Here is a 23,031-nt window from a genome sequence, read left to right on the forward strand (position 1 = left end):
GTAAGTCTTATTCTATTGTCTTCCTCCTCTGGTGCTTCTTATCATGGACATCATTCTTGTCTTCTTCAAGATCAACGATCATATGGTGTTCATCCTCTTGATGCGCGAGTAGACGATGGCCTATACTTTCAGCGTCCTCCACTAGTACTTGTGGAAAAAGCCTTAGTACACATCCTCCTCCTAGATTATTCGATGGCAACTTACATGTTCATTATCCTCAACTAAACTACCATGTCGAGGGATACATCATCGACATCCTCATCATTCCCAGAATGTCAAGGCATCTCTCATTATCATCCTCCTTGCGCGGGAGATAAAGTCTTCATTTCCCATCATGCTCCCAATTTTGCGCTAGAATATTTTATGCCCTTAATAGATCATGGAAACAACAATGGTATTTCTCCTGACCAACAATATTGGATGTTTAGCGAATGATTTGAGGCTGACTATATTGTAGTAGCTTCACAAAACTTGAGTCCACCTAGCTGTTCTACTCCTCGTCATGAGTTGTGTGCCATGTCACACCCAGGGTCAACAATTGGTATGGTTTGGAAAGATCAGAAGGATTCTCTAGAAAATCAAACACACACTTTTCTACCTTCCTAGGAGAAAAATGGATCATATACTTATGTATGTCCCGAAGAGAAGGACATAATAACAGTCCTCGAAAAATATGTCCTTTGGAAAGGCACGCTAACAGATGATACAAACCAAGACCCAATAATTGGTTTCCTTATATGGAACTGAAAATCAACACCAAAAACAACCAAGTGAGACATATGTATTGTGATAATACAAGAAACCGAGGGAAATCATGTGGAAGCACAAGAATTTATATATGGTAAGTTTGTATTATCTGTTAAACCACATAATTGTAAGTCTTATTCTATCAGTGTCCTCCTTTGGTACTTGCTTTCTCTTGGAAAGGCACATCACCAGTTGATACAAACCAAGACCCAATAATCCTTTTCGTTGCATGTCATGGGAAACCACGACCACCTATGGGACCATGAGCCCCTTTTGGTTCGGCGGGGGGAATTGGCATGTTGCATAAAGAGTGGAGACGTGCAACGCAGCACGACAGAGATCACATGGGCAGTTTTGACCCAGGTTTGGGCCGCCGTGAGGCATAAAACCCTACTCCTGCTTTGGTGGATTGATGGTGGATAATGGTGGAGAAATGCAGTGTTTTTGCCCCGCAAGGTTTCATTGGGGCGAGAGTGGCTACGCGTGTATGAATGTGTGAGGGTCCGAATCCTCTCTACGGTTACCATGGGCCTCCTTTTATAGATAAAGGGGTCACCACAGTGGCAAATCAGTCTTTTACACACTAATTAGATAGCACAGCAAACAATGGTATCATACCTAAATCTGCAGGCGGACACAGCGCATTAAATGTGCCACTCAATGTCACATCAGGTGCGCCTGGCAAGCCTTGCCGGGCTGTTTTTCCAGCTTCACGCCTGCTTGCTTGACACGCCTCAGGATGGGTGTCATTTGGAGGCATTTTCCGTAGGAAGTGGCTGCCATGTGGCAGGAAGCAGCCACTTAGTCACTTAGGAGCTTGACACTGCACTAAACGATGACTTGCGTCGTTGTGAGGTGCTGCGGTGGAGTGGTTTGCCTTCGCAAGCCCCGGCAAGCCTACCAGGATGATTTGGAAGCTTGCTTTTGGGGTAACCCCAACCTTGCCAGGCTCGCCTGCCCGGCAAGGGAGGTTTTTCCCTTAGCGATATCTTGCTTCTCTGGCTCGTCTTGGTCTTCTTGATCTGCACTTTAATCCTTCAAAGAGATGATCTCTTGTGCTTGGTCTGATCTTGGGTGCTGCAATCTTGTCCTTAGGCCCGTGCACAGTCTGGGCAACGGACCCAGGGTTTGTTGCACCGACAGGAGCCCCCGGGCTTGGACCGTACGCGCTGTCGGGCGTCGTCGAGGTAGGCCCCAACCAGTGCACAGGTAGGAGCATAGGGGTGGCTTCGCCCTTTGAGATTTTCTTTGCTTCTTCATTAACCTGAGCCTAGGCCAGTTTCCGGTTCTCCCGCGCGTCGTGTAACGCCAATTGCAATGATGGATAAAATGGGCCACGATCCGTGGAGTTACCCATGTCCTTTGTTCATGGGGAGGTAACTACCACCCCACTACTCGCCCTACTCCAAACGCCTCCGCCATGTGTATCGCATGCATTGCGCGAGGTTGGCTGCAGATGTGGAGGGCGCGGGAATGAGCGCCATGGCAGAAAGCCAGGCACCGTAGGTTGGCACAGGGGGTCGGCCTTGATTCTTCAAACCATTGATGGCGAGGAGGAACCGGACTGGACGAGTGGGGCGGCCACCTCTACGAAGAAAATCCAGCCCCTGCCACGACCGCCTATAAAAAGGGGGCGTGGTGAGAGACGTTCCTCCACACCTCCCTCCTTCTTCGTTTCTGCAATAGCCCATGTCTGTCATGGTGAGAGGTCGAGGGTCCGGCCCTCCCTAAGTGGCGATGAGAGCTTCTAATCGACATCGTCTCCCTCCTCCCTCCGAGGATGCGGGGATGGAGCCGGCTACGAGAGGAGGTGGGAGAGGACGAGGTCAAGGTCGACATGGCATACGAGGCCGAGGGGGACGGGGTGGCGCTCTGATTGCGCCCCCGCAGGCCGCCCCTCCCCCGATGGAAGGCCACATTGGAGACCAGCCCCTGGAGTTCGTCCTTAGGCTGTATAAGCCTCTGCATGGCCGCCTCTGCCTCCCTACTCCATTTGCAAGGGTGATGGAGCTTGAGCAGCCGCGAGCTTTGAGACAGCACATGAGGGGCTGCGGGAATGGCAACATACGGGTGGGTGTAGATTTCCCCGCCCCTCATGTCATGTACTTCCATCAAGGCTGGAAGACTTTTGCTCGTGCCCATAGCTTGTTGGAAGGGCACGTCCTCCATTTTATGTTAATGGAGGACGATTTCCTTTCCATCAAGGTTTTTGGGAGCTTGGGTGCTCGCTTAGGGTGCTGTGCGGAGAGCTTGACCAATGACGAAAGCTCCTCCTCGAGTGATAGCGACGAGGAGGGCAGTGACGGCGATGACGACGGCGTCGGCTGGGAGGGCGACGACTCTGACTCCGGATGAACACCAGCCGCACCGTCACTGTCAGGTGGCGGCACCAATATCTGCACCTGCATCTCCTCTCCGGCAAGGTGATTTGCCGGGGAGTTGGATGCAGGGGTGGGGATGGTGCTCCTGGCTCCTCCAGCAGCCTTCTAGCTGGTTCCCGGTAGGCTTCCTCGCGGGTTGCAACTTCGTTCACCCTACCGTGTCCTGCTGGCCCTGGTGGTGGCGGCTGACGGGTCGCCTCCGCCGATCTCTTCACGATCACCTTCGTCTGTGCCCACCTATCCCCGCCAGGCTACCTCTCCTGGAGCCCGACAGGGTCAGGCTGGGCCTCTTCCCAGGCACTCCTTTCGCCCTCTTCACCTCCTGTCGCAATGCCTAGGAGGAGAGGGACAATAAAGGGCGTCACGAGGCACTTATCTTTTTTTATCTTAAATCTATAGGCACTTGGCAAACTTTAGTTCAAATTATGTAATCTCTTTAATCCATGTTTGTGTTCTATAAGGTCTGTACTTGTCGATCAGCATATTAATGAAAAAGATAAACCTTGCCGGGACTCGTGCATGTAACATGTCCATGCAGAGGTGGGATGCATCTATACTTTTAAGTAAACAAGTTTCCCCCGATAAGCTATCCTGTCAGTACCCTCAGTTTTGTTGCCGCAGAGTTAGGCCTACCTGGCAAAAACCATAAAGAGGGACTAGCCCCCCGCCAGTCCTTTTCCATCAAAGGCCATTGCGACCATCCCGACCGAAGCAACGTTTGAGTCAAAGGATGAGAGCACCTACATTTCAAAGGGCATCGATGTTTTCTTATGCATAAGTCTTTACCTACAGAACACGTATGGATTAGGAGAAAGAACATATCTATTTGGCTTGCCGGGGATCGCAGTGTAGGCTTGTCTTCTCATCTCTTCTTGGGGACCAAGTCCACGGCAAGAGCCTGCAGTTTATGCAGATGAAAATGATGCCAGATGCGATCTTATCTACACGAACATGTGATGCTCATGATATGCTTATGCATGCATGCTATATGTCGGGGCCCCCTAGTGCTTCATTTATTTCTCTATAGCTCAAGGTCTGCGCCTGGCTTTGTACAAGGGGTCACATGCAACTGAGGCAAGGCCTATACAAAAGGGTGGTTGTCGGGTAGGGCCTGACAGCCACGCCTTACGGGTAGAACTTGCGGAGATTCTCAATATTCCATGAGTTTTGCAATTGAATGACATCTCCGATCTCCAGACGGACTGCGCCAGGTCTGGTGACTCGTACCACCCGGTAAAGGCCTTCCCACTCCGGTGTCAACTTGTTTGTACCCTTGGCGGACTGAACGCGCCTAAGGACAAGGTCGCCTTCCTCAAAACACTAGGCATGAACCTTGTGGCTATGATAGCGACGCAAGGCTTGTTAGTAGCATGCAGCACGTGTAGCAGCCTGAAGACGGTTCTCCTCCAGAAGCACAACATCGTCATGCTAGTGCTGCTCCTGCGCTAGTTCATCGTAGGCAAGCACTCGAGGCGACCCGTAAATGAGTTCCGTGGGGATAACTGCTTCTGCCCCACAGACTAGGGAGAAGGGAGTCTGCCCGGTAGCTCGATTTGGTGTCGTTCTGAGGGACCAAAGAACCACCGGAAGCTCGTCGATCCATCACATGCCGCACTTCTGCAGCCTTCAAATGTTCTTTTCTTGAGTCCTTGCAACACTTCAGCATTCACCCTCTCAGCTTGTCCATTGCTTCTGCAATGTGCAACAAAGGAAAATGAGATCTTGCTTCCGAGGGCATGAACATATTGCATGAAGGCGTGGCCCGTGAACTGGATGATGTTGTCAGTGATGATCTGGGCAGGGACCCCGAAGCGGCACACCAATCCTTTCAAGAACTTGACAGCTGACTGAGCAGTCACCTTCCTCATGGCTTCTACTTCTAGCCACTTTGTAAACTTGTCGATTGCAACGAACAAGAATTCAAAGCCCCCGACAGCTCGGGGTAAAGGGCCGAGGATATCGAGCCCCCAGACTGAAAACGGCCATGACAAAGGGATTGTCTGAAGAGCTTGGGCAGGCAGAGGGATATTCTTGGAATGGAACTAGCAGGCTTCACATTTGGTGACTAGTTCGACCGCATCTTGGAGGGATATGAGTCAATAGAATCCTTGCTGGAATGCTTTCCCAACCAAGGCCCTTGATCCAATGTGGGAGCCGCACATGCCTTTGTGTATTTCCGCCAGCAGTTCCTTTCCTTCTTCCTGGCAAATGCACTTCAATTTTACACTACTGGGCCTTCTTTTGTATAGTGTGTCATCGACAAACTGATACATACTAGCCCTTCGGGATACTCTTTCAGCTTCTTCTTGCTCTACGGGAAGTTCTCCGGTTTGGAGGAAATGAACTATGTGCCGTGCCCAAGTTGGAGCCTGGGGCTCGGCAATGAGGACTAGCGGCACCTCCTCCTTCATGGGAGCGCACCCCTCGACCACGAGGACCGGTGGTATGGTGGGAGGGGGTAGCTCAACAGCTAAAGGGGAGTTGTTCCCATCAAGCTCTCTACTAGGAGCCCCGGGAGGCTCTACCGAGAGAGGCTTGCCGGAGTCCAGATTCCTCCTCTTCTGAGACATTGTTGCTGGGGACACGGAGGGCTGAGTAAGTTGGAGAACAAAAGTTCCTGGTCCCATAGGAAGCTTCTGTGCAACGCACTTCGATAGATGATCAGCAATGTTGTTTTTCGCATGGGGCACATGCTCTATTTGCAATCCATCGAAGCGCTCCTCTAGTCTTCTCACTTCCTCGACATATGCCTCCATCAATAGACTTTGGTAATCCTTGTTGACTTGTCGTACCACAAATTGCGAATCTCCTCGAATGATCAGTTTCTTGATTCCCAACTCTGTTGCAATCCTGAGCCCGGCAAGGAGCCCTTCATACTCTGCAGTATTGTTGGTCACTTCCTCCTGGGGAAAATGCATCTGGACGATGTACTTCAGGTGCTCCCCAATGGGAGCAACAAGAAGCACACCAACCCCTGCACCTTTTAGGGAGAAGGCACCATTGAAATACATAATCCATTTTTGGGGTGCTTCCTTGTCGAGAATAACTATCTCCAGTACCTCTTCATCAGGGGTTGGTGTCCATTCTGCAAATAAACTCTGCCAGTGCTCTGCTCTGAATTGTTGATGTGCTTTCAAACTTTAAGCCAAAGTTGGATAACTCCAATGCCCACTCCACTATTTTGCCGGTAGCCTCAGGGTTTCGGAGTATCCTTTGCAAAGGGAAGCGGGTGACAACCATGATCTCATGGGCTTTGAAGTAGTGGTGCAGTTTCCTTGAGGCCATGACTAGGAAAAAATCAATTTTTGAACGCCAGAATACCTGGATCTAGCCCCCTATAATAGAGAGATGACGAAGTATACTGGGCGTTGCACCACTTTCTTCCTTGCCGCATCATTGGGGTTGACTCTGTTGCCATGCTCTTCTCTATCTTGACCTACGTCTGGCCTTGCCGGGCTGTGCTCATTCTCTCCCTTGGAAGGAATGCTGGCTGAGGCTACTGCTTCCTCTATTTCCTGCTGCCCCACTAGTGCTGCATTAACCACTTGATTAGTTGCCGCCAGTTATAGCAGCAACGACTCTTGTGGGTTGGGAGCAACCAAAGTGGGCACAGAAGACAAGTAGGTATTCAAATCCTGCAGTGCTGCGTCTGCTTCCGGAGTCCACTTCATGGGTCCCGCCTTCTTCAGAATTTTGAAGAACGACAAGGCACGCTCGGAAGACTTGGAGATGAAACTGCTAAGCGTGGCAACACACCCTGTCAAACGCCTCACATCCTTAACTATCTTGGGTGCCTGAATCCGCTTGATAGCCTTGATCTTATCGGGGTTGGCCTCTATCTCGCGATGGACACAAAGAAACCAAGTAGCTTGCCAGAGGGAACGCCAAACACACACTTCTCCGGGTTCAGCTTCAAGTTGATCTTGTGCAGATTAGAAAACGTCTCTTCTGAGTCCTGGATGAAGGTCGATCTATCCTTGGTCTTGACCACAATATCATCCATATAAGCTTCAATGTTCTTGTGCAACTATGATTCAAAACCAATCTGGACTGCTCTTGCAAAAGTGGACCTGGCACTCTTCAACCCGAAAGGCATTCGCACGAAGCCGTATGTGCCGCATGGGGTGATGAATGAGGTCTTCTCTTAGTCTTCCTAGGACATAAAGATTTGATGATATCCAGAGTACGCATCTAGAAAGGAGAGCAAATCACACCCGAAAGTAGAATCCACAATCTGGTCGATGCGCGGCAAGGGAATTGGGTCCTTTAGGCAGGCCTTGTTAAGATCCGTGAAATCTATGCAAAGTCTCCATTTTATGTTAGCCTTGCGTGTGACCACTGGGTTTGCTAACCACGTTGGATGTATTACTCCTCTGACCAAACCAGCTGCCTCAAGTTTCTTGATCTCCTCGGCAATGAACTACTGCCGCTCCAAGGCTTGCTTTCAGACCTTCTGCTTGACGGGTCAGGCATGTGGGCAGACACCAAGGTGGTGCTCAATTACCTCCATAGGAACATCAGGGATATTATATGGTTGCCAAGCAAACACATCAATATTCACCCGCAGGAAGGCAACGAGCATGCTTTCCTATTTGTGATCGAGGGTGCACCTGATAGTAAAAGTACCATCAGCGCCAGCCAGCCCTGCTGGGACCTTTTTCACATGGGGTGCAGCAGCCTTGGATCTCTTGCTGTTGGAACTCTCCGGCAAGTCATCAACAGGCGCAACATACTCCGAAGAGGTATGCTTCCCGGATTCCTTGCTAGCATCCCTGCTAGCCTTTTTCTTTCTTTTGCTTTCCTTGGCGGGAGCTGCGGCTTCAGCGGCCTCTGCCGCAACTGCGTCCCGGTACATCTTATCCACGCAAATAATTGTGTCCTTCTTGTCTGACGGAACGGAAATGACGCCCACCGGCCTTGGCATCTTCAAGGTGTTGTAGGCATAGTGGGATGCTGCCATGAATTTGGCCAGAGCTGGGCGCCCAAGGATTCCATTGTACAGAAAGGGGGGGTCGACCACATCAAACACAACCTTCTCAATCTGGTAGTTCAACTCTCCTCCGAAATGTCACTGGCAACATGATCTTTCCATTAGGATGAATCCTTCCGGGATTGATTCCTTGAAACGTGCCCGTGACCTTGAGCTCTTCCTCTTCTATCTGAAGTCTGCTGATGACTTTTGGGGAAATCAGATTCACCCGGCCCCGCCGTCAACCAACATCTTTGTGACTTTGAGGTTGCGGATTGTTGGTGAGACCAACAACGGCAAACACCCTACCGCGGTGGTGCGGTCAGGGTGGTCCACTTCGTCAAAGATGATAGGTGTGCATGACCACTTGAGTGGCTTCTGAGAGTCTGTTGTTGGCTCCACAACATTGACCTCACGTGCCCACTGTTTAAGCTGGCGGTGAGAGGAGTGCAGAGATGCACCCTCGTCAATGCACATGGCGTTAGTGGCCCTCTGGAATTCCTACTCAGTGGTTTCCTCTTCATCCCCTCCATCACTTTCATCCTTGTGATACTCCTTCTCACGGCCTTTGGCGGGTTTTCCTTGATTCTGAGGATCCTTGCCGGAGCGACTTGCTTCGCCGCCTCGACCCTTCACGCCAGTGCCATTCTGACCTTTTTCCTTGTCATGCTTCTCATACCCAGCCCTCTACTTCTTGATGAGCTATTCAACTTGATGGAAATCCTGGAGATCGTGGCCCTTGGTCCGATGAATCTTGCAGTACGGACCATCACCTTTCCCAGCCTTCTCGGCAGCCGCAACCTCCCGACAATCGGTGCATGCAGCAACTTCCTTGCCGGGGGCTTTAGCCTTAACCTTCTTGCTGGTACTAGGTGTGCGCGATCCCTCAACGGTTGTTACTGCCTTATCCTTGCGCCTCTTGTTATGCTTCTTGTTCTTCTTTTGGCTGGTGGCCTTGTCGTCATCCTCTGAGTCGATGTCGACGCCATCTTCCTCTCCAGGGAGTTTTCTCCCTTCCTCCACCCGAGCACACTTGTCCACCAAGGTGTAAAGCTCCTTCACAGTCTTGGGCAACCGAACATTCATCTTGGAATGTATCCAAAGGTTGCGCACGTTGGACTGGAACGCAGCTATCACAGCTGCCGGGTGGATATCTGGAATATTTATGTGGACTTGGCTAAACCTCTGCATGTACTTCCATAGAGTCTCTCCTTCCTTCTGCGGGAGAAGCTGCAAATCGCCGGGCCGCCTGGTTCTTGGTGGCCGCCCGTGAAGGCACCAATGAACTCATGGCACAGGTCAGCCCAGGTCGAGATGGAGTTCTCCGGCAGGTGCATCAGCCAAGACCTCACGTTTGGCTTGAGCGCCAAAGGGAAGTAGTTGGCAAAAACCTTCTCGTCTCTTCCCCCGGCAACTTGAATAGCGATGGTGTAGATGCTCAATGAGGGAGTCCTGGATTAGGGGGTCTCCGGACAGCCAGACTATTTCCATTGGCCGGACTGTTAGACTATGAAGATACAAGATTGAAGACTTCGTCTCGTGTCCAGATGGGACTCTACTTGGCATGGAAGGCAAGCTAGGCAATACGTATATGGATATCTCCTCCTTTGTAACCGACCTTGTGTAACCCTAACCCTCTTCGGTGTCTATATAAACCGAAGGGTTTTAGTCCGTAGGACAACAATCACAACATACAATCATACCATAGGCTAGCTTCTAGGGTTTAGCCTCTCTGATCTCATGGTAGATCTACTCTTGTAACACCAATATCTTCAACATTAATCAAGCAGGGCATAGGGTTTTACCTCCATCAAGAGGGCCCGAACCTGGGTAAAACTTTGTGTCGCTTGCCTCCTGTTACCATCCGGCCTAGACGCACAGTTCGGGACCCCCTACCCGAGATCCGCCGGTTTTGACACCGACATTGGTGCTTTCATTGAGAGTTCCTCTGTGTCGTCGCCGTTAGGCTTGATGGCTCCTACTATCATCGATAGCGATGCGGTCCAGGGTGAGACCTTTCTCCGCGGACAGATCTTCATATTCGGCGGCTTTGCACTGCGAGCTAATTCGCTTGGCCATCTGGAGCAGATTGAAAGCTACGCCCCTGGCCATTAGGTCAGATTTGGAAGTTTGAATTACACGGCCAACATCCGTGGGGACTTGATCTTCGACGGATTCGAGCCACAGCCGGGCGCGCCGCACTATCGCGATGGGTATGACTTAGATTTGCCACCTAACGATACCCCAGAGGCCGCGCCCACATCAGCTCCGACCCTTAGCTCGGAGCCAGCTACGCTAATCGAGGACGGGTGGCTAGACAACGCCTCAGGGGATGTAGTCTCAACGGCGATCGAGCTGAACACCAGCATAATCCTATGCACAGCCCATGACTCCAAGGTGCCAGACTCCTTTTCTGACTCCGAACCGCCCGCACCCCCGCCAACCGAATCCGATTGGGCGTCGATCATGGAATTCACCACCGCAGATACCTTTCAGCACTCGCCCTTTGGCGACATTCTGAATTCACTAAGGTCTCTCTCTTTGTCTGGAGATCCCTGGCCGGATTATGGCCAATAGGATTGGGATGCAGACGACGAAATTCAACGCCCACCCACCACCCACTTAATAGCCACTCTCGATGACTCAACCGACATGCTCGACTTCGACTCTGCAGACATCGACGGTATGGACGATGATGCGGGAGGCGAAGAGGAACCACCGCCATAGGGCGCTGGACGTCCAATTCATCATATGACGTATACATGGTGGACACACCAAAGGAAGATGACAAGGAACAGAATGACGCACCGAAGGCTTATTCCCTCGAGAAGCAGTCAAAGCGGCGGCGCAAGCGCCGCCCCAAATCACGCCTTGCCAGAAATAATGATAACACAGACCCAGCATTGGAGCAGGGCGAACCACTACCGGATCACGACAATATGGAGAATCAAACCGAACAAACCAATTCTGTCAAAGATAATAGTCCGGACGACACAACACCGGACAGGCACCCGGAGCAGCAGAATGCCCGTCAAAGGCTTGTTGCCACCGCGAGGAGTCTGAAAAAGCAGCAGCAAAGGCTCAAGGCTGCGCATGACACACTCCAAATCAGATGGAGTAAAGTACTCAACACAGTAGCAAAGTATGGCGACAATCGCCCCACCAAGAGCTACCCAAAGCGGAAGTTGCTACCTAAATTCGATGAGGAGGCCTCAGACCCCTCACAACCAAAAATCAAAACAGCCACCTGGTCGGATAGACGACCTCACGGCCAACATAGAGCGGCAAACAATGCCACCCACAAGACAATACGCGATTCACGCGAGGGCTTGCACCAAAAGGACATCGTAACCAGATCCATCTATGGACCACGCAAGTGCGCCCCAGCACACGATATAACACAAAAACATCTGAACAACGCGGTACACCTAGATACAGGGGTGCCGCACCCCCCCTATGTTTCACCGATGAGGTGCTAGATCATGAATTTCCAGAGGGATTCAAACCTGTAAACATAGAGGCATACGACGGAACAACAGACCCTGGGGTCTGGATCGAGGACTATATCCTCCACATCCATATGGCTCGAGGAGATGATCTCCACGCCATCAAGTACTTACCACTCAAACTCAAAGGGCCAGCTCGTCATTGGCTTAAAGGCCTCCCTGAAAACTCCATTGGAAGCTGGGCAGAGCTCGAAGACGCTTTTTGGGCAAACATTCAAGGGACTTATGTCCGACCTCCAGACGCGGATGCTTTGAGTCATATAACTCAACAGCCCGGAGAGTCAGCCCAAAAGCTTTGACACGGGTTTCTTACTAAAAAGAACCAAATTGTTGACTGCTCGGACGCCGAAGCCTTGGCAGCTTTTAAGCACAGCATCCGTGACGAATGGCTTGCCCGACACCTCGGCCAAGAAAAACCGAGAACAATGGCAGCATTAACAAGCCTCATGACCTGCTTTTACGCGGGTGTAGACAGCTGGCTAGCCCGATGCAGCTCCAACGACCCCAGTACATCTGAAGTTAGAGATGGAAACAGGAAATCATGAGGCAACAACAATAACAAACGCCGGAATAAAAGAGACAACACGAAGAGCATGACAGTAAACGCCGGATTCAAAAGCTCTCGGCCATGTCAGCAAAAGCCGCCTCCTAAAGGCGCCAGAGACGAACTGTCCAGCCTAAACAAAATTCTGGACCAAATATGTCAGGTCCATAGCACCCCTGGCAAACCAGCCAATCACACCCACAGAGAATGTTGGGTCTTCAAGCAGTCCGTCAAGCTAAACGCCGTACACAAGGGGAATGATACACCAAGCGAAGATGAGGATGAGCCTCTCAAGGAAGACACTGGGGAACAAATGAAATTTCCACCAGAAGTCAAAACAGTAAACGTGTTACACATGATCAATGGCAGAAACAAAACGACACTCCCAACAAAATACGCCCGAAGGCCTATCACCACGGAGTCCTGCCACTGGTCGTCTCAACCGATCACTTTCGACCATCGTGATTACTCAGCAAGTGTCCAACATGCAGGATGGGCTGCCCTGGTATTAGACCCAATAATTGACAGATACCACTTCACACGAGTCCTGATGGATGGTGGCAGCAATCTAAACCTAATATACCAGGATACAATCCGCGAAATGGGGATAGACCCAACAAAAATTTGCCATAGCAATATTACCTTTAAAGGAGTAATGCCAGGCCCAGGGGCTCATTCCACATCGCTCTGTTTCAAAGTGGCTATCAAGCACTACTCGGACACGAAGCTTTCGCTCGCTTTAACGCAATACCACACTACGCTTCCCTCACACTCAAGATGCCCGGTCCACATGGCATCATTACAGTGAACGGAAGTACTAAGCGATCTCTGCGCGCCGAAGAGCATGCGGCTGCCCTGGCAGCCGCACACTAAAAATTGCCTCATCAACTAAAGCATTTAGCAGGCCGTCACGACCTCGGACACGGCTAGACGAGTCCAGCGCAGCCATATGCAATTTATACCGGATCAATGATCACACCACTATTACAAATACAAGGGGCTCAACATGCGCAGACAAGTGGCAATTCTTACTTACCTAGAATTATACATGATTTCTTTAAACAACTATCTTTTTGCACGACAACTTTTTTCACCTAAGCTCCTCTCTTTTACAGATGATCATCATGCTACACCCGTCCAGGATACGGCACAACGGAGACACAGGCGCAGACGTGCAGCAGGGACCCGTTCCAAGGATTCTTTTCAGATTAAGACCCTGCATAAACCTTTTTTACTGTCTCTTGTTGATACATATCCACCGCATTCTCAGCACAGTTGAGAAGTATGCTGGCGTCTTGGCATGTGGCCACGTCAGAATAATGCACGTACCTGGACACAAGGGGTTTCTTACGAAAGGCACTATTTGGGCCCGGTTTATACCATAAAGACTGAATACCTTAGGGAGTGTTCGGCGTCGCGAGTTTGGCCTTATATGCATCAGCTCCGAATCATTGTCTTTGGTCAAATGTTGGGTTTGCCCGACTCCTGTATTTTGGTGCCTTATGTTCCGCTTTACCGGCTAAGGTAGCACCAGGAGAACTACTGCGATTGTGCGCTGGTTCATCCGGACGAGCACCTTAGTAGAGAAAGCCGAAAATTGACTGTCATGATATAGCGTGAGACTGGTCAACCACTCGGTGACCTATCGGAATGTTAGAATTCCTCTGCCTTAACGAAGGGCCGTTTCCCGGCCAGGCATGTACGCACCCCGCGATCGGGAGAGTGCGGAGCCACCAGGGGCTATCTAGTAGCCCCACTGTCAAACTCCTATGGCTAAGTGAAAGTGTTAAAGCATTATAGTTCGGTTGCCTCGCTCGCTACGCTATCACCTCCTTAATAGGACCAAGACGTTGGGTTAAGTGTGAACACGCATTTTTTGCGAGCACCCCCGCATTTTATGCGTGGGGCTTGAAGCCGACGGCTGCAATCTTTCAGGTTATACACAAGTATACATAAATGGCCGCACAGGAGGCATCATACTACTTTCAGGCAAAAGTATAAAAATAACCTTATAAAAAATTCATAAAAGCATTGTGCTTACAATGAGAATACATATCACTCAAACATAATATTTTTCGAGCACTGGGCCTCTATCAAACGAGCACCCTCGAGAACCTCCTCGAAATAGTGTTCGGCAGCCACCTGGCCTATGGCCGAACCCTGCACCGCAACAGTGGTAGCGTCCATCTACGCCCAGTATGCTTTAACACGGGCAAGGGCCATTCGTGAGCCTTCTATGCACGCCGACCTCTTCATCGCATTAATGCGCGACACTGCATCAAGGAACTGCTGCACTAAGCTGAAATAGTTGTTCGGCTTTGGCCTTTCCGGCCATAGCTGATCCGCAACGGACCTCATGGCGAGTCCGGACAACCTATTCAGTTTAGCCCATTCGGCTAGCTGGTCAGTCAATGAAAGCGGACGCTCTGGAACATGGAATTGCGTCCATAACAGCTTGTCCACTTCACGATCTGTCTGACCTTGGAAGTACTTGGCTGCATCGGCAGCGCTCGCCGCCAAATCCATATACGCATCTGCCAAACTCCATAGCCGATCCAGAGGGGCATATCGGGGATCTCCGAACTTCCTCCGTAACATGAAGGGTTTCCTAGCCGCAATATCCCCGGCTTCCCGCAGCTCCTCCTTCTTCGCTCTCATAGCAGAACGGGTGTCTTTGTCTGCCGCTGCGGCCTTCTCAAGGTCCGTTGCCTTCGATCGGTTTTCTTTCTCAAGGACCCGGCAACGGTCGGCAGTGTCTTTTAATTCTACGACCATCTTGGCCATCTTCTCCTGACTCTCACAATGTGCGGCCTTCTCGGCTTTCAACTCTTCGGCCGCCTTCAAAGCAGCCGCATTACTAATCCTTGCTTGTTCCTTGGCTCGGGCAAGTTCCACCCGCAAGGCTTCCACGGTGGCAGCTCCATCTGCAGTCACAACATATTAGAGATACTGGCATTATGCCGCTCTTACTATGTGGCGTTCACCGGATAATAACACTTACCTTGTGCCTCGTCAAGCCTCTTGTTAACAAGCTCGAGGTCGGCGTCTGCCGCATCCAGTTGCCGTTTTAATTGGGCACACTCCCTAGTCCGACTAGCCACCGGAGCTCCCACCACCTGCACATAGAGGCAGTTTGGTTATTGCCTGGGAATATGATCCTCTGTTCGCCGCCGTTCTTGGCGACAACTAGAGTCTCAGGGGCTACTATCTACACAGGGCACACCTAACATGTGCAGTACTATCACATATTATCTCATATACCTCCAAGCCTGTCAATAGACTCATAAAGGCTTCATGTAATCCGCTTTCAGCAGACGAGATTCTCTCCATCACCGTACCCATCACCGTACGGTGCTCTTCTGAGATGGCCGCTTGCCCCACCAACTCCCTCAAATGTCCGACCGCACACCAGACGGTGCCGGACTCTTTCGTATGCTCTCTTCTGGAGCCAGACACTGGGGACTTCGGGGGTCTACGGGATTATCTTCTGGCCTCACCGGATCCGGAGAGGCCCTCCGCGATGACACTTCGGGGTCGCCCGCTTCTGGAGCGGAGGAGTCCGGGGGAGGCGTTTCGCTCTCCATCATCTCTGGAAGAAGATCCCCCGAAGACGAGCTCATTTGAGAGGGGCTGAGGCCTGAACTGCAAGATAGATGCGGTGGTTATTTTCTCAGAGGAAAAAGATAGCATACCCTTGCTATTAAAATATTTTGGATCACTTACGACTCATTGGAGGGCTGATCCCCCCGCAGACTCTGTGCGGCAAAAACACCCCCCAAGGCAGGACCCTCAGTGGGAGACCTCTTCTCCCATTTGGAGGCTTCGGCTTTCGGATCCTCGGAAGCAGTCCTTTTCCTCCCCCGATCGTCCTCCTTCGTGGAGACACTCGTTCCCTCGGTTGGAGCGGATAGCGATGGGGGCCCGTGTCCGCCCGTATTATCTCCCTCGGTATCTTCCTTCAAGAGCTCCGGGCAAGGTGCGACCTCGAGCATCTTCTCCAATACCAGATTTTCCAAACCCTCAGGGAGGGGGGCCAAACACCGAATCATCTTCGCCTTTGTTAGCCAGTCCTGGTCAAAAGGCGAACTCTCAGAAATAACTTCGAATGAAAGACAGCGTGTTCAGCTAGGGGATTTCTTACTTGTTCGGCGGCGCGGTTACTGCTCAGGCCCATGTCCTCGGTGATATCCGGACATCCCACTTGAGGTCCGAAGAATGACTTGTACATCTCCTCGTGCGTCAGGCTGAGGAAACTTTGAATGGCATGTAGTCCCTCTGGGTTGAACTCCCACAAGCGCAGGGGCCGGCGTTTGCAAGGCTGGACTTGACGAACCAGCATAACTTGTATTACCGCAACCAAATTAAAATCTCCCTCGAAGAGATCTAGGATGCGGCTTTGCAGTATAGGCACGTCCTTGGCTGGACCCCAGCTTAGACCCCTGCTAATCCATGACATCAGCTGTGGTGGGGGGCCCGGGCGGAAAGCGGGGGCAGCCGCCCACTTGGCACTTCTGGGAGTCGTGACATAAAACCACTCCCGTTGCCATAATTTGAACACCTCTGGAAAGGAGCCTTTCGGCCATCGAGCTCCTGCCATCTTGCCTATTGATGCACCTCCGCACGCTGCATGTTGCCCCTCGATCATCTTCGGTTGTACTTGAAAGGTCTTGAGCCACAGGCCGAAGTGAGGGGTCACACGGAGGAAGGCCTCACACACGATAATAAATGTCGTGATGTGGAGAAAGGAGTCCGGAGCTAGATCATGGAAATCTAGCCCGTAATAGAACATCAAGCCCCTGACGAAGGGATCCAGAGTGAGGCCTAGACCTCGGAGGAAGTGGGAGACGAACACAACGTTCTCGTTGGGTTCGGGAGTAGGGACGACCTGCCCTCGAGCAGGCAGCCGATGCGAAACCTCGGCGGTCAGGTATCTGGCCTCCCTCAACTTCTTAATGTCCTCTTCCGTGATAGAGGAGGGCATCCATCGGCCTTGAAGGCTGGATCCGGACATGGTTGAAGATCCGGAGCACCTAACCTGGGCTTTGGGTGTTAGAACTCGAGGCGGGGGAAGGGCTTGCTTGAGCACGAGAGGGAAAAAGCAAAAACCTTGTCCCCTTATAAAGAGGGTGAATATCAAGCGTCCTCTCCGTAGCCATTTGGGACTTGCCTATAATCTAGGGGTCCTAGACACAGTTGGGTTACCCACGACCACATTAATGAGAATCCCATAATTAGGGGAACACGATCTCCGCTTCGGCAAGGTGTGTCAAGAAACCGCCTCACGTTATGTGTGGAGCTGGTTAAGAGAAACGGTTCGAATAATCACCGGGCCATGACATGACGTCATGCTGTCAAAACAAGCCAGTAAATTAGATTTGCAAAAAAATTATTCTCTCTGCGGTGGAATGTGGAACTTATTTTGCAGGGTCGGACACTATCCTTGTATTCAAATTCTTCTGTGATGTGTTCAGAGAAGGAACCCGCCTTGCAATGCCGAAGACAACTGCGCGTTGGACTCATCGTCATTGAAGCCTAGTTCAGGGGCTACTGAGGGAGTCCTGGATTAGGGGGTCTATGGATAGCCGGACTATCTCCATTGGCCGGACTGTTAGACTATGAAGATACAAGATTGAAGACTTCGTCTCGTGTCCGGATGGGACTCTACTTGGCGTGGAAGGCAAGCTAGGAAATACGTATATGGATATCTCCTCCTTTGTAACTGACCTTGTGTAACCCTAACCCTCTCCGGTGTCTATATAAACCGAAGGGTTTTAGTCCGTAGGACAACAATCACAACATACAATCATACCATAGGCTAGCTTCTAGGGTTTAGCCTCTCTGATCTCATGGTAGATCTACTCTTGTAACACCCATATCTTCAATATTAATCAAGCAGGACGTAGGGTTTTACCTCCATCAAGAGGGCCCAAACCTGGGTAAAACTTTGTGTCACTTGCCTCCTGTTACCATCCGGTCTAGACGCACAGTTCGGGACCCCCTACCCGAGATCCGCCGGTTTTGACACCGACACTCAAGAACTCTGTCGGGTTCAGTCTCCCATCATACTTCTTTGGTATCTCTGGCTTGAACGTGTGAGCTGACGGCCAATGAACTTGCCGCAGCTCACGAGTGAAGGAAGAGCACCCAGCCTCGAAGGGTAGGTATCCGCCTTCGTCGTGCGCGGGCTCGTCGACGTCGGGGCCATCGCACCCATCGGACCGGCGGTGGTTGTCGCGGCGTCGCTCGATGGTGAAGCGCGCGCCTTCCCTCTGCCTGTCCTCCGGGACTCACCGTCGTCCTTGACATGCTCAAGGATCAGATGAAGCCATCGAGACACCATCAAGCTCTTGGTCGTGCAGCACTCATATTGGTTGCTGCGGTGGGGATTGCACCGTGGGGGTGGCCCCTTCCGCATGGCCAGCTGCATGGGCTACCGTCATCATCTAGGGAGGCTGTGGAGGGCCAGCTTGCTGTGAGCCTCCAGCCTCGGTACAACCAATCAGACTCTGAATGGTGGCTCTCCACTCATCCATCTGATCAGCTGCCAGCGGAAATCTCAGCAGTAGCCGGGCCCGCGCCATGGCCTCCAAAGCGGTACTTGGCATAAGTGAGGATGATATAGAAGCAGCGCCGCCCGGCTCCTGACGGTGCCAGCAGTGGCGGCATCGGGCTCCCACCGTCGGGAGCCAGTCGCTTGAATGGTGTGGTGATGAGGTGGTGGCGTGTGTGCACCAATGACCCCGTTCGGAGCATTGGATGGCCAATTTGCTCTGGGGGGGGGTGCTACATGTCCTGCGACCGCGTCCACGGCAGGGGCGGCCGAAGGATTGCTATTCGCCTCAGGGCGAACGTCACCACCGTGGCTATGCCCCTCGGCTAGGCAGGGAGGGATAGAAGGAATTATCTCTCTACCCATACCTCATGGAGCATGGTCACCGGGATGTTACTGGCGGTGTCCTTCTCAGGTGCCTCTCGTTCCTGCTTCAGCCGCGGGGGAGCTGGTGACAACACCGCCTGCGAGCATGTCCCCCACAACGTCCACATCCTCATGAGTCCCCGCATTCCCTGCGGCATCGGCGGTCACAGGCAGCAGTGCCTTCAAGGTGGACGGGTGATCTGCGGCACGGGCTTCTTCTTGGGTGCCAAAGTCGAAGGAGCCGCTGATGATGAAAATGTCGATGAAGATGATGCGCTACTTACGCTCTCAGGTTCACACAAGTGACTCCCCCTAGCTGGCGCGCCAAAGATGTCATGGGAAACCACGGCCACCTATGGGACCATGAGCCCCTTTTGGTTCCGCAAAGGGAATGCGCACGTTGCACAAAGAGAGGAGAAGCGCAACACAGCACGACAAAGATCACACAGGCAATATTTACCTAGGTTCGGGCCGCCACGAGGGGTAAAACCCTACTCCTGCTTTGGTGGATTGTTGGTGGATAATGGTGGAGAACGCAGCGCTCTTGCCCAGCAAGGTTGCCTTGGGGCGAGAGTAGCTACGCGCGTATGAATGTCTGAGGGTCCGAATCCTCTCTACGGTTGCCATGGGCCTCCTTTTACAGATAAAGGGGTCATCATAGTCGCAAATCCGTCTTTTACACACTGTTAGATAGCAAACAGTGCTATCATACCTAACTCTGCAGGTGGACAGAGCACATTAAATGCGCTGTGGTGCGCCCGGCAAGCCTTGCTGGGCTATTTTGCCAGCTTCACGTCTGCTTGCTTGACACATCTTAGGACGGGTGTCATTTGGAGGCATTTTTCGTAGGAAGTGGCTGTCATGCGGCAGGAGGCAGCCGCTTTGTCACTTAGGAGCTTGACACTGAACTGATCGATGACTTGCGTTGCTGTGAGGTGGTGCGGTGGAGTGGTTTGCCTCCGCAAGCCCCGGCAAGCCTGCCGGGACGATCTGGAAGCTTGCTTCCGTGGTAACCCCAACCTTGCCAGGCTCGCCTTCCCGTCAAGGGAGGTTTCTCCCTTAGTGATATCTTGCTTCACTAGCTCGTCTTGGTCTTCTTGATCTGTACTTTAATCCTTCAAAGAGTTGATCTCTTGTGCTTGGTCTGATCTTGGGTGCTGCAATGTTGTCCTTAGGCCTGTGCACAGCCTGGGCAAGGGCCCCAGAATTTGTTGCACCGACATTGTACTAGACCAAAAATCACCACTAAACACATGCAAGTGAGAGATAATTATTCTGACAATACAAGAAACTGGGGGAACTCGTGTTGCAACACAAGAAGTGATATATGGTATGTTTGTATTATCTATTAGACCACATAATTGCAAGTCTTATTTTATCATTGTCCACCTTTGGTACTTTATTATCAATGACATCATCCTCCTCTTATTTCAGATCATGATTATACCCTCTTCATCCTCTTCATTCAAAGTAGATGATGGCCTATATTTCTGGCGTCCTCCTCTAGTACTAGCAGAGCAAGGATCATATCGTTCATATCCTCCTCATGGACTACTAGGTGACGATTACATGCTCGACATCCTCAACCAAACTACTAGGAGAAGGGTTAAATCCTCGACATCCTTCTCATGCCCCAGAATGTCAAGGAATCTTTCATTGGCATCCTTCTTGTGCAGGAAATCAAGGCTTGATTTCCCAACGCTCTCCCAATTTTGCACCAGAATATTTCAAGCCTTAATAAATCATGGAAACAACCACGGTATTTCTCCTGACCAACAACATTTGATGTTTAGCGAATGACTTGAGACCGATCGTATTATTACGGGTTTACAACACTTGAGGCCACCTAGCGGTTCCACTCTTGGTCATGAGTTGTGTCCCATATTGCACCCAAGGTCCAGGAACAATCACTATGGTTTTGAAAGATTGTAAGGCTTCTCTAGAAAAGGAAACATACACTTCTCCCCCTTTCTAGGAGCAAAGTGGTGCATATATTTATGTATGTCCCAGATAGAAGGACATAATAATAGTCCTATAAAAACATGGGTTTTGGAGAGGGCGTCAACAGTTGATACAAACCAAGACTCAATAATCGGTTTCGTTGTATGGGACCAAAAATCACTGCTAAAAACATGCAAGGGAGAGATAAGTATTATGACAATATAAGATACTAGGGGAACTCATGCGAAAGCACAAGAAGTGATATAAGGTAAGTTTGTATTATATATTAGTGAGTCTTATTCTATTGTCTTCCTCCACTGGTACTTGCTTATCATGCACATCAACCTTGTCTTCTCTCATATCAAAGATCATATGTTGTTCATCCTCTTTATGCACGAGTAGACAATGGCCTATACTTTTAGCATCCTCCACTAGTACTTGTGTTGAAGGCCTTAGTACATATCCTCCTCCTAGACTATAAGGTGACAAGTTACATGTTCGTCATCCTCAACTGAACTACCTGGTGAAGGGATACATACTCGACATCCTCCTCATGCCCAGAATGTCAAGGCATCTCTCATTGGCATCCTCCTTGCATGGGACATAAAGGCTTCATTTCCCATTGTGCTCCCAGTTTTGCGCTAGAATATTTTGTGCCCTTAATAGATCGTGGAAACAACAATGGTATTTCTCCTCACCAACAACATTGGATGTTTAACGAATGACATGAGACCGACTATATTATAGCAGGTTCATAGCACTTGTGTCCACCTAGCGGTTCTACTCCTCGTCGTGAGTTGTGTCCCATGTCGCACCCAGGGTCAACAGTTGGTATGGTTTGGAAAGATCATAAGGCTTCTCTGGAAAATGAAACATACACTTTTCTCCCTTTCTAGGAGAAAAATGGATCATATACTTATGTATGTCCCGGAGAGAAGGACATGTTAACAGTGCTTAAAAAATATCGCCTTTGCAAAGGCACGCTAATAATTGATACAAAACAAGACCCAATAATCAGTTTCCTTATACGGAGCCAAAAATCAACACTAAAAACAAGCAAGTGAGATATAAGTATTAATAATACAAGAAACCGAGAGAAGTCATGTGGAAGCACAAGAAGTGATATATGGTAAGTTTGTATTATCTGTTAGACCACATAATTGTATGTATTATTATATTGTTGTATTCCTTTGGTACCTGCTTGATTTTGGAAAGGCACATCACCAGTTGATACAAACCAAAGCCCACTAATCCTTTTCATAGTACTGGACCAAAATTCAGCACTAAACACATGCAAGTGACAAATAATTATTGTGAAAGTACAAGAAACTGGGGGACCTCATGTTGAAGCACAAGAAGTGATATATGGTATGTTTGTATTATCTATTAGACCACATAACTGTAAGTCTTATTCAATCATTGTCCTCATTTGGTACTTTCTTATCAATGACATCCTCCTCGTCTTATTTCAAATCAATGATTATACCCTCTTCATCCTCTTCATGCATAGTAGATGATGGCCTATATTTCTGGCATCCTCCTTTGATGCTAGCAAAGCAGGGATCATATTGTTCATATCCTCCTTATGGAGGACTACGTGACGATTACATGCTCGGCATCCTAAACCAAACTGCTACCAGGTCAAGGGTTACATCGTCGACATCCTTCTCATGCCCTAGAATGTCAAGGCCTCTTTCATTGGCATCCTTCTTGCGTAGGAGATCTAGGCTTGATTTCCCATCACCCTCCCTATTTTGCACCAAAATATTTCAAGCCATTGTAAATGATGGAAACAACTGCGGTATTTCTCCTTACCAAAAAAATTTGATGTTTAGTGAATGACTTGATAAGGACTACATTATTGCAGGTTCACAACACTTGAGGCCACCTAGGGGTTCTACTCCTGGTCATGAATTGTGTCCCATATTTCACCCAAGGTCCAGGAACAATCGCTATGGTTTTGAAAGATCGGAAGGCTTCTCTAGAAAATGAAACATACACTTCTCCCCCTTTCTAGGAGAAAAGTG

At 50.3% G+C, this 23,031-nt stretch overlaps 2 pseudogenes; both read left to right on the forward strand.

Annotated features, from left to right (window-relative positions):
- Window positions 1-379: 379 nt before the first annotated feature.
- Window positions 380-20,863, forward strand: LOC119358285 (annotated as a pseudogene).
- A 947-nt stretch (window positions 20,864-21,810) lies between these two features.
- Window positions 21,811-22,996, forward strand: LOC119358287 (annotated as a pseudogene).
- The last annotated feature ends 35 nt before the right edge of the window (window positions 22,997-23,031 follow it).

This window comes from Triticum dicoccoides, chromosome 2A, assembly GCF_002162155.2.
Source record: "Triticum dicoccoides isolate Atlit2015 ecotype Zavitan chromosome 2A, WEW_v2.0, whole genome shotgun sequence".
Taxonomy (NCBI): domain Eukaryota; kingdom Viridiplantae; phylum Streptophyta; class Magnoliopsida; order Poales; family Poaceae; genus Triticum; species Triticum dicoccoides.